Here is a 22,637-nt window from a genome sequence, read left to right as displayed (position 1 = left end):
ACCTCACAGAGTGTTTGTTGTGGGGGAGGAAGGGAAAGGAGAATGTTAGCCGCTTTGAGACTCCTTAAAGGGAGTGAAAGGCGGGATATCAAATCCAAAGTCTTCTTCTTCTTCCCTGCCTCTGTTCCTGTTGTTTTCTTCCATCGTTTAGCACGCACATTCAATCGGCCTCCTCTTGCTGGTGTTGTGGCTGTTGCGTGGGGCTGCTGTGGCCTGGGGCTGAGCTTCCTGTTCGGCACTCTTTGTTGCAGGGGGTGGCCTGCTTCCTCCCTAGGAGAATGCTGCACGTCCCAGCAATTCCCTTTGGTGAACACATGGCTTACGCAGAGCTGTAGAACAAAGCGCTTTCTTTCTGAAGTGTCCCCCCCAGCTTTGGATATGTATTTGAAGCTACCTGAGCCTTAGTGACAGGTGTTTGAAATTGACCGAAACAGACAAGCGTGAGCTGATTCCATTCTCCCCCGTGAGTCTGTCCCTGTCAGCTTCTGTCTCCCTGTTGTGTCCTCAACAGGCTTAGTCCCCTGGGGTTGGAATGTGCATGTGGTTGGTCCCCCTCCCCTTTTCCCCCCCTGCAAAGGTGCATTCAAGTGGACAGCATCATGCATGAAAGACTACTATCCTGAAAAGAAAGTAGAAAATGTGTGCCACTGGGATAGGACTTACTGAGCATCTTTGGGGACTCATGCCCACTATTCAGGCTTGGTTCCACATTCATAGTGAGCCAAGATAAGCTGCGTCAATCCTGGAGACAGTCATAGTTCATGCAATTTTTCTAGTGAGGTCTTCATTGTGAGAGTAGCATTGTGAGAGTAACTTTCTGCAAGGAAAGTGATGGTAAATTAATGTATTGTAGCAGGAGTACATTTGCAAAATTATTTCTAACATTTGGTTTGTGTTGTTAAATGTAGACATACTACTATATGTGTGTGCATGAGAGAGAGAGAAACTAACAGTGCAACCCTATGCATATGTACTTATTCCCTGGTGAATTGTTCATAGGATTGCACCCTGATAAAACAGGTGTTGGGGGATTATTAATGTTAAGTTTGCCTGTGGTGTCTTTAGTTGAGTATAACTTCTGTCTTTCTTTATGCTCACTGATGAAAAGAACATTGCATACAGGGGTGTGAAAGCTTGTTCTTGGCGTCAGCATGTATGCCTAAGGTGAGGCCTTTTATATACAGTAATTCCTCATGCAATATAGTTTGTGTCAATCTTAACTTTTTACGTGGTTCATTATGGAAGATCACGGCATCAGTACATAAAAGGAGATCCCCATTATGAACTTTATTGGTTGACCCTGGTCTAGTTTTTATCTTGAAGTGTCCTGGAAGGCTTCCTGACCTTCTCATTTACTTTATGTAAAGATCAGCGCAGTAATCTGGTTACCACCAAGCTTAATTAACATATCCTGTAAAAAGAATGGGTTCCAGATAGACTATGCTAAAATAATCTTAGAATTCAGGAAGCAAACAAAGATAACCAGTTTGGCCATTTCTCACTAGGGTTATAGCCCTTCAACTCCCAATTAAGTAGAGTGAACAAAATGGGAAATAGGAGCTTGTAGGAAGAGACAGTAGATGCAGTGATGGCCAAACTTGGCCCTCCAGCTGTTTTGGGACTACAATTCCCATCATCCCTGACCACTGGCCCTGTTAGCTAGGGATGATGGGAGTTGTAGTCCCCAAACAGCTGGAGGGCCAAGTTTGGCCATCACTGCCAAAGCAATATAGGTGTTATGACAAATTACTCATCTAAAAGACTCCCCTTCTCCATAACCAAACATTGGCTCGAAGCAGTACTTAAACCGTGGATTTTCATGATTGGCTAGTTCTTAAAGCTCCAACATGGTCCCCCTTGTCACTCTACAGTCCCAAGGACCAGCCTGATCCTATGCTTCGCTTCAGGGCAGGTATACCCTACTCCCTCCATTTCTTGCTTTGCTTTAGTGACAAATATTACATTCACTTTCTCTTTAGGCTTTTAATAGGGACTGGATCTTTCTTTTGCTCTTTAGATCAAGGTGTGTATGTAATGTGTGTCTCGTTGCCTGCTTATATTTGTAACTTTACTTTCTGAAGAAGCATCTATGTACTTGGTCACTTTCATGTAATAAACCAGTCTTTCTTTATTGCTCTTGTGGGCATAAAGTTAAGGATAAATGCACGTTCATAATGAACACACATTATAACTCTAGCCAAAAGCCCTAAAATTATTGGTAGTGTGTGTAGGAAGGAGTACACATGGGTTCATTCACACACCTTGCACTGCTGTGTATGTGAATTATACCAGTGAATAATAAATTATTATTAGCCCTTCCTAAAATCTAACAGTCTGTGTTAGTTTATTTGGGTTTGTATGTATGACTACAGCACAAAAATGGGTAACTTGTATTAAGTGTACCCATACCGTACAACATATAGAGTTAACCATGTGCTATTATATATGGTTGTAGCAGTGTATATGGTTGCTTTAGGTGTGTACACAAGCTAAACCCATCTGACTGTAAAATCGCCTGTGATCTGAAGCAGCTGAAAGCACCGTGCCTTAATTAGTGTGTTTATTTTTGGGTGTCTCAGTAAAGTCAACACCAAGCAACATGGAGCCTAGTGGTTTCTATTCCCCAGGTGAGATTGCAGCAATGTATGACTAAGACAAGCCTGTTCACAGCAGCTGTGCAAGTTGTGCTGGTTGAAGACTTTTTTTGTTGTTTAGTCGTTTAGTCATGTCTGACTCTTCGTGACCCCATGGACCAGAGCACACCAGTAACATGCATAATTTAAACTGTGTGTGGTGGGTACAGACAAAAGATGGCATTACCTTGTTCCTTAATCCCTCTTTTGCCAATCATTCCTTCTTCCTTGCTATGTATTTAACTGCAAATGCTGATGAATGTATGCCAGGCATCCCCAAACTCGGCCCTCCAGCTGTTTTGGGACTACAACTCCCATCATCCCTGACCAGTGGTCCTCTTAGCTAAGGATGATGGGAGTTGTAGCCCCAAAACAGCTGGAGGGCCGAGTTTGGGGATGCCTGATGTATGCTGTTCTACAGGGGCTCTCAGTGCCGGCTTGGCAATCAGCACATGAACCATGTTTCATTAGATATTTGTGACCAGCATTTACACTGAAAGGAAAGCTAGAAATGTAAGTCCAGGCAGGCTTAGGGTTACCTCTAGGGTTAGGAGGGCAGAAGGTCCAGACATTTCTGCTGTGGGTATGTTGTGACTGCAACATTTGGCTGGTTCTCCAGATACGTACTGACAAGTGACAGTGTCATGGACCAGCAGGAGGATTATTGGCATGGGGCAAGATTCTTCTTGCTTGTTTACACCAGCAAGTCAGCATAAAATCCATTGATGTTAGTGGGGTTGAACTGTTATTGTTGGATCAGGAGAAGCAGTGAGTCAGGCACCCTGGAGACGAAAGATGGAAAATCCTGGAGCTGCATCAGTCCTGTCATGTTAGCCAAGGGATCATGAATAGTTGTCAAGAGACAGGGTTTTCCATTTCCTATTATCTGCTCCAGGGGTTGTGCACAATCATTAGCATCTAGGAACCCCTTTTGGCTGCTATGTTCATCTGCATGTTATTTCCTTTTGTGCATTCTGAACAGCACATCAGTTGCGCTGCCTATGTGAGATTCAGCCCTAGTGCCCATCAACACAATATCCAGGCACATTATACAGTTACAGCAGCAGCTGTGTGGTTGAAGTGTCTGGATTTTGCAGCTACCTTTATAAAGCTTCAAAATTCTCTGTGTTGTAATGTCCTATTAGTGTGAAATTTGGCATAGAGAACCTACCTGGTGAAAGGCATAATCTGACCAACATTCAAAGAAATTGGGTGCAGAATGGCTGTGTTTATAGCTGTGTGTTCTGCTGCAAATGCTGGTGAATGGTTTTCAGCACCACAGGGGGTCTCGGTTCGGTGAAAGTCTGGAAAGCAGCACATGAATCCATGCTTTGTTATGAGAAGCTGTAAAAATGTGTTTACTATTTACATGTTGCGGAAGTTAAAGAGGGTGCTTTAGCTTACAGTGTGAGTGCCCTTTGGTGTATGAGTGAATCTGTAACTCTTCTGTTACTTAAATGGAAGTTTTTTTATTTGTTTTTACCCTAGAATGTGAACACATAACATCAAAGATGGAAAAGGGGACTTCTGTGCAGCTGTGCCATTGTTGTATTGTTCAGGCTATAGTGCTAAGCTGCTTGGGGGGAAAGCGAGGCATCCCTGTTGTGAAATAGAGTCAGGGGCTGTTCTAACTGGGCCAGCATGCTTTTCCGTTCTAGACCTGATGACTTTTAAAGTACAAGAACAGAAATAGTGAAAATATGTGATTTCAAGTGGTTTGTCTATTCTGTAGCCCCACTTTTGACCACCCAAAAGTATATTGGCAAGACAGGTGTTGCCTTTGAAACTAACAGTCAATTATCCATCCTGGATGAAGAATTCTGGCAAACGAACAAAGACAACCCTGATGGGTTGTTCCTGGAGCTGTAAAGCCTATGGAAAACATCTGTTTGACGTGTACCTGCCCTTCAGCTGCTACTGTTCCTTTCATGTGCCAAGTCATAACAAGCAAAACCTACTGATGATAAATGTCTTTTGAGCATCATGACTGCTATTCTTCCTAAACCAGCTTACCTGTGTTAATGATATTTCTCCTGTAGGAAATGAAATTATTACTATAAATAACCCACAGGAATCTTCCATAACAGTCCTAAAGCTACATATCTTTTTGCTGTGTGTCTGCTTGTGTTGGTTTCCTTTAAAAAGACAGGCTATGGTATTCCTCATGGCCTTTGTAACTGAAATCTCAAGGTGCGGCTCAAAGTGGGTGAGAAGTAATCATTCTGATTTCTGCAGGGAATCCAGCTGCAGCAGCTGGCCATATAGACCCCCATTCTTGTTGCTAATTTAGTAATTCAAGACAGGAACTCTGTACTTTTACCTTTACCTTACTTTTGAACCTCTTTATTATCTCAGTTCATGGCAGTGTGTCTATAAATAGCATTTGTTGTTGTTTCTTACACACTTGTTTATGTGTTGATAGTCTTATGTTGCCTAATAGTTTTTCATAACTTTACTTCTGGTTTTGCCACTAAATTCAGCAGCTGTGGCCTGAATCTTAGATGTCTGAAGCGGCGATAGTTCAGATGTTAATTAGGAAAGACATTATTGTTCAGGGATAGTCAACATGGGGCCCTATAGATGTTCTGGACCTGAAGTCATATCATTCCTGAGCATTGATCTGAAGCTGGGGCTGATGTGAGTTGTAGTTCAAAACCTTTGGAAGGCACTACATTGGCTACTGCTGTTAGCCTATAACAGTGGTGGACGTTTTAGATAGCTGCTACACCAAAAGTTAGTCCACTTCAAGCAGGTCTTATCTGTGTCTTACAGAGAAAATAAGTCCTCAAGTGATCCTGATCTAGTAAAGAAATAGCTTTTCAGGAAAAGATATAACTCTCCCCACTCCATTATTAATTTCCCAAAATCAAAACAAAGGTGTGCAGGGCAGTCATGCTGTACATTTATTGGAGGGTGGGTGGGTGCCAGCCTGCTTGAACTTTCTGCTGGCAAGGTGGCTTAAGACAGCACAGCAATACTTAAGCTGCTTTCTAGTAACTTTCTGGTGAGTATAAATTGTGTCCTTAAATCATATTTCTATAGTTAACTGCCAGCTGCTTTGTGGTTTTGCTGCTCAAAAGAAATAACCTGCTTGGGTTGAAAAGGGTGGAGCTGTGTTGCAGAACATAAATGAAGGCTTTGTGATTGTTTTGGAAATTGAACTTGTGGGCAATAAATGGCTCTGTGATTGGGGCAATAAATGGTTCTGTGATTGCAAATCAACTATTTCTTATTTAATCTCAGTTTATTGACAGAGCTGTCTTGTTATATATGAATAACCTTTCTTCTTCTTATTTTTTAAAAAGATATATGAAGGCACCGCTTAAGTTGTTCTTAGCAGCTGCTTATTGGTCTTAATTATCTCTAGTTTTATGTTGGCAGTTTATTTTCGTTTTGATAGGTTGAAAGTTCTGAAATTTTAATTATTTAGTGGTGATTTTTGCATGTCATGTAGTAGGTAATAATTGTAGGTATAATAGTTCAATTACTAATTATTGGTGATTTATTTTGCCATTTTAAAAAGATATTGTCAATTGTGATGAGGAAAGAGAAGAATGGAAAGATCTGAACCTCATGGTATGTTCCCATTTGCAAATTAAAAATTCAGAATGATTCCTTATTAAGACCTTTCATAGAGTTACAGAATTGTAGAGTTGGAAGGGACAACAAGAGTCATCTAGTCCAACCCTCTGCAATGCAGTATTTCCCCCCTCAACGTGGGGCTCAAACCCACGAACCTGAGATTAAGAGTCTCATATTCTACTGACTAGCAAACTCTAACAGGGTCAGCTGAAAGACCATGCTATCTCCAAATGCAAATAAAATTATTTCTGCTTTTAAATAAAAAAGGCTGTTTTTTATTATTTAATAATTTATTTAATACAATTTATATACTGCTTTGAAAAAACCCTCAAAGTGAGTCTCACCACCAAAGTGTTCCCAAGGCTGTTTACAATAAAAAGAAAAGCACAACAATAAAACAAACTATCAGTTCAAACATTAAAACCAGTAGCGATGCAAAAATACATTCAGTACTGTATTAATGCTCCAAGCAGACTCTATAAATCCACCCCCGCTTTAAAAGCTGGGAGAAGATATGAGTTTATACTAAACAATATACAGTGATACCTCAGGTTAAGAAATTAATTTGTTCCGGAGGTCCGTTCTTAACCTGAAACTGTTCTTAACCTGAAGCACCACTTTAGCTAATGGGGCCTCCCGCTGCCACTGTGCGATTTCTGTTCTCATCCTGAAGCAAAGTTCTTAACCCGAGGTACTATTTCTGGATTAGCGGAGTCTGTAACCTGAAGCGTATGTAACCTGAAGTGTCTGTAATCTGAGGTACCTCTGTAAGGGCATCAGTGATGTGGCCACCACTTCTTCCTGGGGGAGGAAATTTCTCAGGTAGGGCCTTCTCAGTAATTGCACCCCATTTCATCTCATGTTCCCACACAATGAGCAGTACTTGCCAGTGGGACATTGAGCAGGGCCCCCTCAGCTGATCTGAGAGCTCAAGCTAGCTAGTACGAGGACAGCTGTTCTGCCACATACCTAGGTCCCAAGTCATTCAGGGCTTTTATAAGTTAAACTTAACATATTAAATTGGGCCTGGTAGCATATAGGCAGCCTGCCAGCCAACATCTGCCCTAAACAGAATAGAGGTTAGATGGCATCACACTGAACTGACAGCCAAGAATCTTAGCTGCAGCATTCTGCACTAGCAGCAGTTTTTGGACCATATTCAAGAGTAGCTCTATGTCAAGGATATAACAGTAATCAGTAGCTGGTTTGGGTAATTATAGCATACAACCACTGTCTGAAGGCTTGACTATTGGAAAACCATGCCCACCTCTTTGCCAGGTTAATTACTTAGGTTCAGACTTTCTAATTTGTGCTCTATGGATGTATGTTTGTAATACCATGTTTACTGATGGGTCAGTTGGCAAAGAAGCTTTCCCATGTGCTGTTCAACATAAAATAAACTTGGTTGGATTGCAAAGTACTATTAGGAGGAATGTGGCACTTTATGGAATATGATATTGGTCCCAATAATCTCCTTCCATCTCTTTAACCATTTAGAGATTACCCTGTAACCTCACAGGCTGATTTCTCTTATCTAGTTATTGCAGCTTCAAAGCAAAATGGAAATTTGGCTCCTAACATGAGAAAGTCACACTTGTTATGTCTCTATTCTTGCTACTCTTATGACCTTAAACTATTTTATTGATTGATTGATTGATTGATTGACTGCCCTTAAGCCAAGAATCAAAGGGTGGTTTACAATATATACAGTAAACACAAAAATACATACCATAGTAACAAACAAACAAAATACCACGCCCACCCACCCACAGTTTAAAAGGCCATAGATTGTTTAAATTAGCCAAAGGCCTGGGTGAAGAGAAATGTTTTCCCCTGGCAGCTAAAGATATGTAATGCAGGTGCCAGGTGAGTCTCCCTGAGGAGAGCATTCCACAAATGGGGAGCCAACACAGAAAGGTCCCGTTCTCATGTTGCTGCCCTCCAGACCTCTTACAGAGGAGGCACAGGAAGAAGGGCTTCAGATGACGATTGCAAGGTCCAGATCAGTTCATATGGGGAGAGGAGGTCCTTGAGGTATTGCAGCCATGAGCCATTTAAGGTTTTATAGGTTTAAACCAGCACTTTGAATTAGTCCTGGAAGCTAATCGGCAGTCCTGCAGTCATGCCAGGATTGGTGTGATATTGCAGTTGAGCATGGGTAAATTATATTTGCCACAGAGTTACACCATACTTATCCAGTCCAAAAAGATCCAGGCAGATGTATGTCTAGCAACCTCAAGAATATAGCCATTTGGTTTTCTAAGAAGTGATTCCCCCTCTCATCTTTCACAGTTATTACAAGAGGCAACTGGACTTTGTTGTTGACGACACAACAGTCATCTTTGTTGTTTAAACTTTTTTAAAAAAAACCAGAATTGGGAATATGGAAAGTACTTTAAAAAATTCTCTTGTGAATGAAAGATCTCTCTATATATTACTAATCGCCTCTGCATTGAAATATGATCTTCAGGAGTATCATCAGGAGCAAAGCTCTGGAAGGCAATACTGAGTTTGATGGACCAGTGGCCTGAAACTGGAAGCAAAAGGTTCCAGTCTCCTCACACCAGAGGGAGCAGAGAGTACCCAAACCCAAAGTTCACTGCTGTGTGTTCTCATTATGGTAAAATATGATTTTGCACGACACCTGAACATAGCCAATACAGTAACTTGAATCCAAACATGATTCTTGTGTCATTGCAAACTTAAGCGGGTGTTGGCTAGATTATATTTGTGTTAAGCTCCCATTACCAGTCTGTTTTTTACTGTAATGTTTTGTTTGAAGAGTCAGTAGCTTACGTAAATTTGACTTGAGTTTCTGAATCATGATACTGGGATTAAAGGCTGTTGAACTTGTGGCCTGGCATGTTTGGAAAAGAGAGTGGAAATGCCAGTTTAGAGATTGTTCCATTTATTCCATACTTACCTTTTAAACTATCTGGAGTACAGAAAGTGATAATTAAATTAGCTGCTTTAGTTGAAGTTGGTGGTAAAATTAGGGCCGCAAATTATGCTTTTAAGTATGAATCTAGTGCCAAGCTTAAAGGTTTACTGTAAAGTTGTGCTCTACATAAATCATGCACTGGGTATGCATTTGGTACGCTATCCTATGCAAAGGTAAACTTAAATTCTTGGCTCATCAAACTCAGCATTGCCTGCCAGCCAGGAGCGTAGGAAGGGGGGTGCGTGGGGTGCAGACCGCCCCGGGTGTCATCCTGAAGGGGGGTGACATTTGGTGCCCCCCTGCGCCGAGACTGGCCCCCGGGGAGGATCGCGCAGCCGTACCGATCAGCCCTGTGGGCAGATCGCCCTGCCCCTTGAGCACAGTGCCCCGCCCACAGGTGCATGGCATGTGTGCCGCTCCAGGTGCCGGAGTACCCAGCTCCGCCACTGCTGCCAGCAGTTCTCCAGAGTTTCAGTCTTTTCCAGCCCTTGCTGGAGCTGCCAGGGACCTTTCACACGGAAAGCATATATCCTCCCACTGAGCTGTGGTACAAAGCACATCAGGACTCACAGTTTTTCTTCTGCTGTGTAGTATTTATTTGTGCATATGCTGATATATTTTGCTTGCATCTCCTTTCATTGCTATGGCCTTTGGCTCACTTGCAAACTGCCACAATTCCCCTGAGCCCAGGAAGAGGCTTCTGCCTTCTTGCTAAAGACTTGATTTCAGGACAGGGCTAAGTGAGCTCTCTCTCTCTCTCTCTCTCTCTCTCTCTCTCTCTGGAAACCACATTCTTTCTGAGAGCTGTTTTTCACCAGGTAGAGCTCGGCAAGGGTCTGCCAGCTTGTGGAACTGTCCAGCAGAAACCAAGAATGTTCAGAGAGTGACCTTCATTTCAACTTGCCAGACACTATCTCATGCCTCTAGCTTTTTCACTTTGGGCCGTGGTCTTGTCATTTATCATCTACTTAACCAGGGAAAGCCTGCCCTTGGGAGGCCTCCAGGGAAAACATGAGTGCTTCAAGAATTAGTACTGGTGCTTCAGGTGATAGCATCCTTTTTCCTGGCATCTGCATGCTTCCTCTTTGCTTGCATTAGTGCTTGGAGGTATTATGATGACATCCCCCAGAAGGGAAGTAGCTGTGAAGAGAACCTCCCTCTTAATGGTCACTTTTGTTCCTATGTTTGGCATTAACCCTGGAACCTTAGCTAAATAGACATGTAGCTATCTGACCATGAAAATTCCTCAGGGGCTCTGCTTTATTTACAAAAGAAAAAGGGGAAAAAGGCTGTTAAAGTTGCCATTTTTACTGTGCTCCACATGGAGTGTGTAGCATTTTGCTGCTGGATCAGTCTTGCCCTGGACTGCTATGAGATGCTGACTGCTTTTGTTCTCTGTTTAACCACAGCTGGCAAGGTGGCAGAGGAAGGGCATGTGGGATAATCACCATTGTGTTTGTTGCTCTCCCCAATAAAGGAAGGTCTTGTCTACAGTGCAGCTAGCATAAATATGCAAGGTATCGGTCTGGGCTGGGCAGGCAGGGCCTTTGTGGGTGGCTTTCTGCCCTCTTCCATTGCTGCTAAATTAGAGGAGAGCTCTATGCAGTGACCTATCCAGTGCAAAAACGGTTCTTTTCGTACTTGAGCGGAGTGCTGAGGAAGAGGACTTTAATTCCTTCCAAACCTTTAATCCGAGTTTTGGAGGGCATTGTTCATGAGAAGCAACCTAGTGAAATTCGAAGTGCCTGAGCCCTTTGCAGGTATGGCCAAGGAACAAAGCAGTCTCTGTGCAAAAATCCACGAAGCAATGGAAGCAAGAAGGAGAAAGTGATGTTCTTTCAGTTCTGCCAGCTCTTCAGAGCAAAAGAGGCAACCTCAAGAATATTCCTCGGCTGGAAGTGAACTAAAGAATGTTTAATGTGCCTATAGGACTTTGGTGAATTTATCATGCTTAAAACAACAACAGTAAGGTTCTTTACAACAACCTTATCAAGCAGGTCACAGGATTCTTATTTCTCAGTTCAAGAATTGAGATTGACTTGCCCAGTACCACAAAAAAATCCATGGCAGAGGTGGGACTTTGTTCTGTGTCTGCCCTCTTCACTATCCACTGGACCTCCGCAAGTGTGGCTAAGACCCCCAGATTTCTAGAAGATTTGAAAAGATCAAGGCAAAATTGCGTCTCCTTCCTGCACATCAAGCTTTGCTATGGAAAGGGCCCTAGAGGAAAGAGAGAACAAGAAACAGTAATTTTGTTTTCAGTGCAAGTGAAAAGGAAAGTGGAAGAAATCAATGTGAGCCTGAGAGCAAAGGTCACAAGCATGACCAAAAGACACAAAACTGCTTTCTATGTACCTGTTAGGATGGGAACAGCTGTTCTTTCAGAGAGGGAGCTATTCTGGTTGAGGAGCCATTCAATAGCCATGCAGCTGCAGGAGAGAGGGAATAATTTATATTAACCATGCCAGGAAACCTTCTTGGGGAGTGAAGAGTGTTGGGAAGACAAGTGGCCAATTATGCTTCAAGAGCTAAGAAATATGTGCAAGATTTCCTTTGGGATTGGGGCAGTGGGGCAGGAGGTGATTAGGTAATGCCTTGGTCCCATTGCAAAGGACTGCATGTGAGCTTTAATCCATAGGGTAGAGAGAAGCATTTAGAGGGGCAAAATGAACCAGGGTTCAGGACTACAACACAATAAGTGGTGCTGATGAAAGAGGCATTTGTGGCGGATGAGGTAAATGTGTATCCCTGGTGGCAATTAAAGGGGCAGAAGTGAGACACCAGTGTGTCCAATTAAAGAGTTAACTCTGCTGTAGGAGCCACCTGCCCTTTATGTCCTCATGGAACAGGAAACACAAATGAGCTTGTTCTAATTATCCCTCTGGCAAACATACACCAGCAAAGAGACAAGAGTGTCTGTCATCTCTGGCCTAACCCAGACTTGTTTCCATGTGGGAGGGAGGGTGTGGAAGGGCTTGTGCCTCTACCAATTGTCTTGAGCTCACGTAAAACGCTTTTTACTTGCCCCTGGGTTTGCAAACCCAGGAGCTGGGAAAGCAAGCTGGAAAAGCTGGTGAATTAAAAGGCAAGGAGACAATGCCAAGGAGACATTGCATGTCTGAAACTAATCCTTGGGTTGTGTGTGTGAGAAAGATCCCTGCTACTCTCTGCATGGCCTTATGCTGGATGGTACTATGTATGGCTTGATGCCCTTGTCACTTAAAACTCTCCTCTTGTCCCAAGAGGTCTCTCTAGTGCTTTTTCTGGAAATCCAAGAGGCTTAGTGACCTGTATTTCTGCCTCAAAATTGAGTTGTGGACATGTCATCTAAAGGTGTATAGAGATAAAAGAAACAGGAAGATTATCTGTTGGAAACTCCCACAAAAACTGTCAGGGGGAAAATATATTTGTAAATATAAAATAAATATATACTGTATTTTTTGCTCCATAAGACGCACCTAGTTTTTAGAGGAGGAAAGGGGAAAAGCCCTGTTTTTTGGGGGGATCAGTTCACAGCTGTGCAGCTTCTTTTGCAAAGGGGAAAAGCCCCTTTTTTGAGGATCAGCTCAAAGTTGTTGAGCTTACTTTGCAAAGGGAAAAAATCCTGTTTTTATGGGGTTCAACTCACAGTTCTGAAGATTCTTTAGGAAAGGAAAGGGAGCCATTTCTACAGTTTCCAGACAGATAATCTAATCAACCAGTCACATGTCGCTGGGGAAACAAATAGCCTCTGCAGAACATTCAACATTGGAGGCCTGGGCAAGGGGGCGGGGCCAGAAAGGGAGCCAGCAATCAACCACACATTCATGCCATAAGACGCACAGACATTTCCCCTTACTTTTTAGGAGGAAAAAAGTGCATTTTATGGAGCGAAAAATACGGTAATAATTATCTCACAGTCCAAATGTTCCAAACACTTGACTGACATAAGTCTTAGCCAACATGGTGTCCTCCAGCTGTCTTTGGACAGCCCTAACCAGCAGGGCCATGCTGGCTGGGGCTGATGGAAATTTTAGTCCAAAACATCTGGAGAGCATCAGGTTGGGAAAGACTGACTTACATTATCTCAGTAATCCCTTAAAACTGCCCTGCAAAGTAAGCCAGTAGTATCCCCAGACTGAAAAGTATGAGAGACCAGCAGATTGTGTAATGTCCCAGTCAATGAGTTTCTGGCTGAGCAGCAGAAATTTGAACATTGGATGCCACAACTCACACACTTTCCCGCCATGCAACTTGCTTGTTTGTGATGCATCATGAGCCCCATCCCTGAGCCATCACCCTTTTGCCTAACTAGAATTGGTATTTCTATATTACATCTGTACCATCGTTGGGCTGTCACACAACCCGGTGTACAAAGTTCAGTAGACAATTATTGTGTCATTTTGCAAGAGGCTTAGTGCAAAATAGATGGCGCCTTGGCCCTTTATTTTAAATCAGATAAATAACATGAACAATGGTTTTAAAGGTCACCTTCCAAATTCTGACTTTCTGAACCCTTGGTTCAATTATTATTATTATTATTATTATTATTATTATTATTATTATGAAGAAGAAGAAGAAGAAGAACAGGCAAGTGGTAGGTCCTCTGTGTGGGGAACACGGAGAAATGCTATTGGGTGACAGAGAAAAGGTGGAACTACTCGACACCTACTTTGCCTCTGTCTTCACCCAAAAGGAAAGTGATGCCGAACCTGGTGATAACAGAGTAAATGATATAAGGAGGGAGCTCCAGCCCAAGTTAGGAAAAGAGGTAGTGAGGGAACACCTAGCTACTTTAAATGAATTCAGATTTCTAGGGCTTAATGAGCTGCATCCAAGGGTACTAAAGGAACCTGTGGATACAATTTCAGAGCCTTTGTCTATTATCTTTGAGAATTCTTGGAGGTCCCTACAGACTTCTAGGTGAGGTCCCTACAGACTGGAGGTGGGCAAATGTTGCCATCTTCAAAAGGGGGGGAAAGGAAGACTCAGGTAACTACTGACCGGTGAGATTGACACTGATACTAGGGAAGGTCCTAGAACAGATAATTCAACAGTTGGTCTGTGAGCATTTAGAAAAGGAAGCTGTGATTCCTAAGACCCAGCATGGGTTTCTCAAAAAGAAGTCATACCATTGATTTATTTTTTTGATGGAGTTACAAACTTGGTGGATCAAGGAAATGCTGTGGACATAGTGTATCTTGATTTCAGTAAGGCTTTTGACAAGGTCACCCATGATATTCACCTGAGGAAGCTGGTAAAAGGTGGGTTGAACGAGGTAACTGTTAGGTGGATTTGTAGCTAGTTGACTGACCCAACCCAAAGAGTACTCATTAATGGTTCCTTGTCATCCTGGAAAAAAGTGACAAGTGGGGTGCCGCAGGGTTCTGTCCTGGGTCCGTTGTTGTTTAATGTCTTTAGAAATGACTTAGATGAAGGAATTGAGGGGATGCTGATCAAATTTGCAGATGACACCAATCTGGAAGGGGTAGCTAATGCCACAGAAGACAGAATCAGAATTCAAAATGACCATAACAGATTGGAGAACTGGGCGCAAGCTAACAAAATGAATCTCAATAGGGACAAATGCAAGGTGCTGCACTTAGACAGGAAGAACCAGATGCACAAATATAGGACGGGGGATACCTGGCTTACTAGCAGTACATGTGAAAAAGATCTAGGGGTCTTGGTGGACCACAAGCTTAACATGAGTCAACAGTGTGATGCAGCAGCAAAAAAAAGCTAATGCTATTCTAGACTGCATCAACAGAAGTATAGTGTCCAGATCAAGGGAAGTAATAGTACCACTCTATTCTGCCGTGGTCAGACCACACCTGGAATATTGTGTCCAATTTTGGGCACTACAGTTTAAGAAGGATGTTGACAAGCTGGAATGTGTGCAGAAGAGGGCAGCCAAGATGATCAAGGGTCTGGAAACTACCAGTAAGCCTTATGAGGAGCGCTTGAAGGAACTGGGTATGTTTAGCCTGGAAAAGAGGAGACCGAGAGGAGATGTATCTTCAGATATCTTAAGGGCTGTCACATGGAGCAGGGAGCATGCTTGTTTTCTCCTGCTCTGGAGGGTAGGACTTGAACCAATGACTTCAAGTTGCAAGAAAGGAGATTCTGACTAAACATTCAGAAAAACTTTCTGACAATAAGAGCTGTTCGGCAGTGGAATAAACTTCCATGAGAGGTGGTGGACTCTCCTTCCTTGGAGGTTTTTAAACAGAGTTTGGAGGGCCATCTGTCATGGATGCTTTAGCTGAGATTCATGCATTGCAGGGGGTTGGACTAGATGACCCTTGGGGACCCTTCCAACTCTAAGATTCTTTGATTCTATGACCTTGTACTGATTCTACTGAGTTTCCTTAGAGAGACTGTTGCGCCAAAAGATCTGCTTTAAAACAGAAACAAACAGCCATAACAGATATTGAGTCAGTGACTTCAATGACCTATGCACGTAATGAGATTGCAAAAGAAGTTGTTGGAATTGGGGTTGAAATAGTGTACTTGCTAGTGTCTATTAAAAGTGGTTTTAAAATGCTTATTGCATACTCACATCAACCGTGAGAGAACTTGCCCAAGGCCACCCAGTGAGCTAGGTTCCCACATGTCCCCATTTCCACATTTTCAGGAAACACCTATGAACAGGAGCATCACGTGTTGAGTCTTCAGCTCAGAGCCATGGTGCACCACAAGATAAATTACATTTGTACGTGGTCGAATGAATAACTAGGCAAGAGACCAAAGCTTAGAATTAAAGAATTTACAGTTTTATTACAGGAGAGCAACATGTAAGTAGTTATGGAAATAAAAGGCTAATTAATATTTACACTGTTTTGCAGCAATGCATATCTGCAGGAGAGCGAGGAACAGAAGTGTAAATATTATTTATTCTGAGAAGGAAGGAGTGGGAAGAAACCTTTCTTCGGGGGTTTGCAGTGAATCACCCTCATTACCAGGACACTGGGGTTGTTTGAGTGGCCAGTTGTGAGGAATGATGGGAGCTCTAGTCCAGCAACACAGTTCCCTGCCCTTGCCTATAGTGACATCGGTGAGTCCTAATATTACTGTCATGGGTGACAGAGCTTCCTCTGTCAGGGCTCTGAGCAGGTCAAATCAGGATGTTCCTGGGATTACTTGATTAGGTTAGAGCTCAGGCCACGAAAGCAGGGTTCTGTGTTTCCCAGAGTTCTGATGCAACTATGCAAAGCTAGAAAGAGGCTGTCTTTGATCAATCTAAATCAAAGCCAGCAATTTCAAACAACAGCCTTCTGGTCCTGAGTGCCTCAAGCCACTGCTTGCTATACCGTTTACAGGCAATATGGGGATTTTCAGAGCCGAGGTGCTTGGGCATACTTAAAATGACAGCAAGACTGAGTGGCTCTGTAACACGTGCATGGCAGAAATCTGAACCCATTTCTCCTGCAACCAGATGAAATATAATAACTCTAAGATACAGGAAGTGAGAGGACAGCAGTTAACTTCAGACATATATTCCAAAATTCTTACAAGTGGAAATGTTGCTATACTACACTGTAGTAAATGATTCCTCAATACTTTTCTTCGAATAAGTATTACTGTAGTTTTGGATTGTGCACATGCAGTGTTCCTAAGGCAATAGAAACCATTATAGTAATACAAAGCACTGCTACATTTCTTAGCCTACCCCATTAAGGTCCGACTCCATCCCATACTTCTATGGGCATGTAGCCCATTGCATTGCTGTAATGTAGGCAAAGACCCAGTTCTGTGAGAGCCAGTGTGGTGCAGTGCTTAAGAGCAGTGGACTCATAATCTGGGGAACCGGGTTCGCGTCTCCGCTCCTCCACATGCAGCTGCTGGGTGACCTTGGGCCAGTCACACTTCTTTGAAGTCTCTCAGCCCCACTCACCTCACAGAGTGTTTGTTGTGGGGGAGGAAGGGAAAGGAGAATGTTAACCACTTTGAGACTCCTTTGGGTAGTGATAAAGCGGGGTATCAAATCCAAACTCCTCCTCCTTCTCGTCTTCTTCTTCTTTGAACCTATTCATTCTTGGATTCACTTTGAATCTGGGGGCATATGTGAAATACAGAGTACAGAATTCAATGATGTGCTGTAATCAGGGGGTTTTCAGCCAAAACTCACCAAAACTCAATTCCAGCACCTCTCAGGTGGGCACCACTGCCATTCTAAGAGAACAAGGGAGGTGTTCATGGTGAGTTCTGGCACCTCTTTTCCTATAAAAATAGCCCTGGCTATAATGACTATTCCACCAGCACAAGCAGTTTTGATTGCCAGACAGAATGATCTCCCGTGTCCTCCCCCCACATGCTGTTTCTGGGGGTTCTCTCAACCACCTGGAGCTGATTGGGGGTGCAGGAGAAGGAGAGGGGGGAAAGACCTGTTGTGCTGGCAGGACTTGTTGCACTGGTTCCTGCCAGCACAGCTGTTCAATTGAATCCCGCCCAGAGACTTGTCATTTCTTCCTAGCCCTTAGAGGTGCCGCCTGAGGTGATGATTATACGGGTGCACTTGCATAAAGCTGATGGTTGTTTTAAATTATTTAGGTGTGTTGGTACAGAGCATATAAAACAACATAAACACAGGTGCACGCACCCATATTCACCAAGTTTATCAGGTACGTGTACAGATACATAAGGTCGATGATAGCAATTTATTTCCCAAACAACTTCTTTTTTTGCCTATGCTCTATTTTCAGTAGTCTCCCCGTACCCCATTTTCACTAGTCTCCAGGGCTGCCAGGAGCCCCAGAAGAAGTATTTTGTTTCCTTTCACACTGTGCTGAGCAGAGTTTGGCTGCTGCGCTTTGTTACTCCTGAGCTAGCACAGGTGTGAAAGATGTGAATTCATAGCACACCAGCTGAAACCTAAAAATATACACAGATTTATTGGGACAAGCTTGGCAAAGAAGGGAGAGGCATTTTGAGGCCCAGAACTTGGCACGCAGCCTCTAAGGCCTTTCAGCATTAAGACATGCTCAAAGTCAAGGCCAGCAGTGAGAAATGGGCAAATCTGGGCTGAAGCAAAATTTTGTTTGAATTTCCCACACTGAAGAAGCTGGGCAGCTTAACATACTGCACAGTCCTGCCGACTCTGCTGCTGGCATACGGTAGTAGCATCAAGTAACCTCAATAAGTATTCAGGTGTATTTGCATCTAATCATAAGTGTCTTAGCATGTGTTAAAAGAGAGCAAAACTAAACTCTAAATAAGGTAACCTAAATCCGACAGAAAAAGAAAACCTGTGACCTGCATAGATTATGCAAATTGCCATGTTCTGTATAATTTATCTTGTTCTTGCTCGTCATTGGAGTGAACAAGGAGCTATAAAGTGCATCAAATCATTGCCCCCTCATGATCGGAAGCTTTGCTCAGCCACCAGCGAAACATCTAGATACTTCCTTTTTTTACAACAAAAGAAAATCTCTGGAAGCTGAACTCTGTATCCTTTAAAACTGAAACATTACCCTAGGCCTAGAACTTATAGCTTTCAGCCCTCTGGGGTAGCTGTAGCTTTCGTAGTGCATTCATTTTCAAAAGTCCATGCAATTATTATGTCATATTATATATATATATATATATATATATATATATATATATATATAGTTTAGTGTGCAAAATGATTTTCTGTCCTGATGGAAAGAGCCAAACCAGGCATGACATGGGAGATCCATAAATAGAAACTTGCATAAATATTGAAATACTTTTATACCAGCCATAGGGAATGGAGGGAGGAGAATGCAATATGGTTTAGAACCATGAGGTTGGAGCTGGAGGGATGGTAGTACTTTTCCATGCTATTTTCTTGATGAAAACTCCCCCAAAGCTTCTATTTGCACTTCTGCGTAAAGCATACAGGTACTCATATAATCACTCTCGGGTTTCGATTGTATGCTTTGGGAGTGCCCTGTGTCATTGTTGCCCATTATATTATGTCAGCATAAAATAATGCCTTTTACAGTACTGCCTTTTTCTTGCCCTTGTCTCCCTACTTCAGTGGCTAGGTTTGGCATTCTCTTACTTCCACTGACTAGGAACAGAACAGCTTAAAGAAACTGAACTCCAAAACTCTAGTCCAGTCTGCCTGTCAACCTAGGAACAGAATAGCTGTGTATTCCTACTATACCCCCATTTTACCCTGACACGGCAGTTCTCAAAGCAAGAAGCTGGCCTCCTTCAAGAGACGCAAGTCCAACCTCCCTTCATGCCTTTATGGTGCAGCACAGCATTCAGAGCAAGCCACAAATTGCTATGGCTTCGTATTCTTTGGTTATCAGGTGGGACAGAAGATGCCCATCACTTTCATTCTGAGGGGGGAAACCAGCTGGTCTGGATCTGTGAAATTTGCTCCCAGAGAGATTTCGCATGTTTTTGGTGGTGGCGGTGAGGTTCTGAATGGGTAGACAATTATGATACATTTTCAGAACCCTTGTACTAGGTGCTGTTGATGAATTTGCTTGTGTACTCCCCAAACAATGAGAAATTTGGGAGTACCCCAGGATGAGAAGACTGGTCACATTTTAAATTGGCACTAGCCAAGGTGCGTGGGGACGCGGGTGGCGCTGTGGGTAAAAGCCTCAGCGCCTAGGGCTTGCCGATCGAAAGGTCGGCGGTTCGAATCCCCGCGGCGGGGTGCGCTCCCGTTGCTCGGTCCCAGCGCCTGCCAACCTAGCAGTTCGAAAGCACCCCCGGGGGCAAGTAGATAAATAGGGACCGCTTACTAACGGGAAGGTAAACGGCATTCCGTGTGCGGCTCTGGCTCGCCAGAGCAGTGATGTCACGCTGGCCACGTGACCCGGAAGTGTCTCCGGACAGCGCTGGCCCCCGGCCTCTTAAGTGAGATGGGCGCACAACCCTAGAGTCTGTCAAGACTGGCCCGTACAGGCAGGGGTACCTTTACCTTTAGCCAAGGTGCAAGTGGGGTTCATTGAGACAAATGCAATTGTGTTACAGATGTATAAATGTTTCTAAATTGCTTTCTGTCTTTTGTTTGCAATGGCAAACAATAAAAATGAAACTCAAAGTATGTTGAATAAGTTTGAATACACACTGCTGTGCCCTTCTGAATGCAGAGAGGCAGAGATTGTTGGGGAAGGAGAGCATGCATCTTCTGGCTTCTGCGTGAGATTTTAGAGAAGCTGTAGCCTTTCCCCCAGTTGCTACTTTCCCCATCCCCATCCCCCCAAAATTAATATCTGATTTAATCTAAATAATTGACACAAATAATTGTCATTTTATAAGTTATTCATCTACATAGCCCAAGTTCTGAGGAGCAGGGACCATTCATTCATTCATTTTGCTTGCTTGCTTGCTTTTTTATTTTATAAGATTTCTATATGAACCTTACCTCCCTTCTACCCAGTAGACTCCATCAGTTAGATCTCCTGCACTGTGGGAAATTATCTGCTCCTGTCTACTGTCTAGTTCCATTACAAGCACTGATTTATGCTGGTGACCCTTAAAGTGAAATCTTGCTCCTTGAGGACATACAGTGAAAAACATTCCTCTTGCAGTTTAACCCATGCCAAGGACTTGACCGCTGCATCCATTTGTCTATAAGTGTGTTACCTGCATAGTGAAAGAATTTGGGGATTGAAAATGATGCAGTGATTATTGCAGGACCTGAGTTGTCCAGTTGTCGGCCTTGTGGGAGCGTGATGGAGAAATTGATTCATTTGACTTTGTTGACGACAGCAACAAGTGCTATAAAACAAATTGCAAGATTACATATTTTGTTATTTGCATGAGCTAAGGATCTGTAATGCTTTCGTTGGTATGATCGCCTGTTTCTAAGCTAGTGGCATGTTGTTGTTACACATATTGTCAGGTGATGTCTCTGTCACTTCTGCCTGAATTTGGGTCATTCCCCCCCCCCCTTCCTTCCTGCCTAAGGGAAGGTTGCTCACTTTGCCCAGTAATCGTTCTGGTATGTCTTGACATTTTGAAAAGTGAAGAAGAAAGTGCCCCGAGTTTTAATCTCTTTCCTGTCACAGCAATTACAGAATTGTCCTTCACTTAGTTTCCATTGAGTCGTGTCTTCTCCTTGCTCCCCCTCCCCGCACCAACACACAAATTTCTTTCTCCCAGTTTGTCATCCCAGTGTCTGTTACTGATGAGGACCTGTCTTTATTCTATGCAGGTAATGTATGTGGAATGGAGTCTCTGTGGAAGATCTTGAACACTCCTGCTTCAAGAGTCCTTTTTCAGCACATTCCCCCAAACGCTGTGTTCTAAGCATTTATACTACATATAGGATTCTGAACACAATCCCATGCGTGTTTACTTGCAAATAAATCCCACTGGGGACTTACTTTTAAGTAAGTCTGCCTAAGATTGATGCCTAATGATTAACTATACAGTGGTACCTCAGGTTACATATGCTTCAGGTTACACACTCTGCTAACCCAGAAATAGTGCTTCAGGTTAAGAACTTTGCTTCAGGATGAGAACAGAAATCGGGCTCTGGCGGCGCGGCGGCAGCAGCAGGAGGCCCCATTAGCTAAAGTGGTGCTTCAGGTTAAGAACAGTTTCAGGTTAAATACCTCTGGAACGAATTAAGTACTTAACCTGAGGTACCACTGTATACTGTTTTGTGCTCATTTCCCAGAGCACAGAACACTTAACAGTATATTTCTGCTGGTTTATAAATGTACAGTTTTCACTCGTATCATGGAAATGCAGAAATGAGTACATGGGCCATTTCAGATATTTAGAGTGTCAGTCCTCATCCGAATATTCAAATTCTCTAAAATTGCTGCTTTTCAGCATTTCTTCCATACACATGGGGCGGAACTGGTTTCCCCACTCACTTGGACAGATGAGTAAAGGCACTTTTTCTACACCAGCTGTTTATTTGTACAAAACGTGGTTGTTATCCCACACTTTCCAATGCAATTATCCTGTCAGTATTCTAACTGCAAAAAGTCTGATAGGAAAAGTGACAGAAAATTGCACTGGGAAGTGTGGGATAAGAACCAAATGGCTGGCTGTGCCATATAACCTCTGCCTGAACATAGTAGCATGAATGCTCAATAAACTATCAGTCTTGAAGTTCCATGAGGTATGCATTCCAAATACCTGGAACAGCCAACTGACCACTATCCCCTTCAGTAACCTGAAAAGAGTACCTTTGCAGAACAACAGATCAGCATGGCTCACAACGGAGGAATTGAACCCCCTGGCAAATTGAGACAGTTACCTTGGAGCTTTCTACCCTGGCAAATGTGCTTGTCCTGTTGTCTGTAGTGGACTCCTTTAAAATTCCCTGCTGCTCAGAAAACAGCCGCTTCATCACACAACAGGGGGCCAGTAGCAATGATTCCACCAGTGGGGAAATTTTAACAAACTGTAAAGCTTGTTCGGCATGATGAAAAGAGCGGCTGAGTTGTTGAAGGTTTCAGGACTGTAATGAGGAAGAAAGGAAGCAAACCTGACTGCCCTGGGAGAGAGGGCGAGGGTGTGTAAAGCCATTCTTACAGAGTTTCTGTGGTTGGTCC

At 43.1% G+C, this 22,637-nt stretch overlaps 1 protein-coding gene and 1 long non-coding RNA gene across 3 annotated transcripts in view; one reads left to right on the top strand and one right to left on the bottom strand.

Moving 5' to 3' along the window:
• The window catches only part of SYT7 (synaptotagmin 7), a 225,035-nt gene that overhangs the window by 36,743 nt on the left and 165,655 nt on the right, over window positions 1–22,637 (top strand). The gene's annotated exons all lie outside the window — the stretch shown is intronic.
• On the bottom strand, window positions 10,984–13,152 carry LOC310672149. Its single transcript, XR_014508437.1, has 3 exons — window positions 12,785–13,152; window positions 11,512–11,585; window positions 10,984–11,376 (listed from the first exon to the last, which is right to left on the bottom strand). It is a non-coding gene; the product is annotated as an uncharacterized lncRNA (long non-coding RNA).

This window comes from Podarcis tiliguerta (assembly GCF_965153285.1).
Source record: "Podarcis tiliguerta genome assembly, chromosome: 1".
Taxonomy (NCBI): Eukaryota; Metazoa; Chordata; class Lepidosauria; order Squamata; family Lacertidae; genus Podarcis; species Podarcis tiliguerta.
This window is presented reverse-complemented; position numbering and strand designations above follow the sequence as displayed.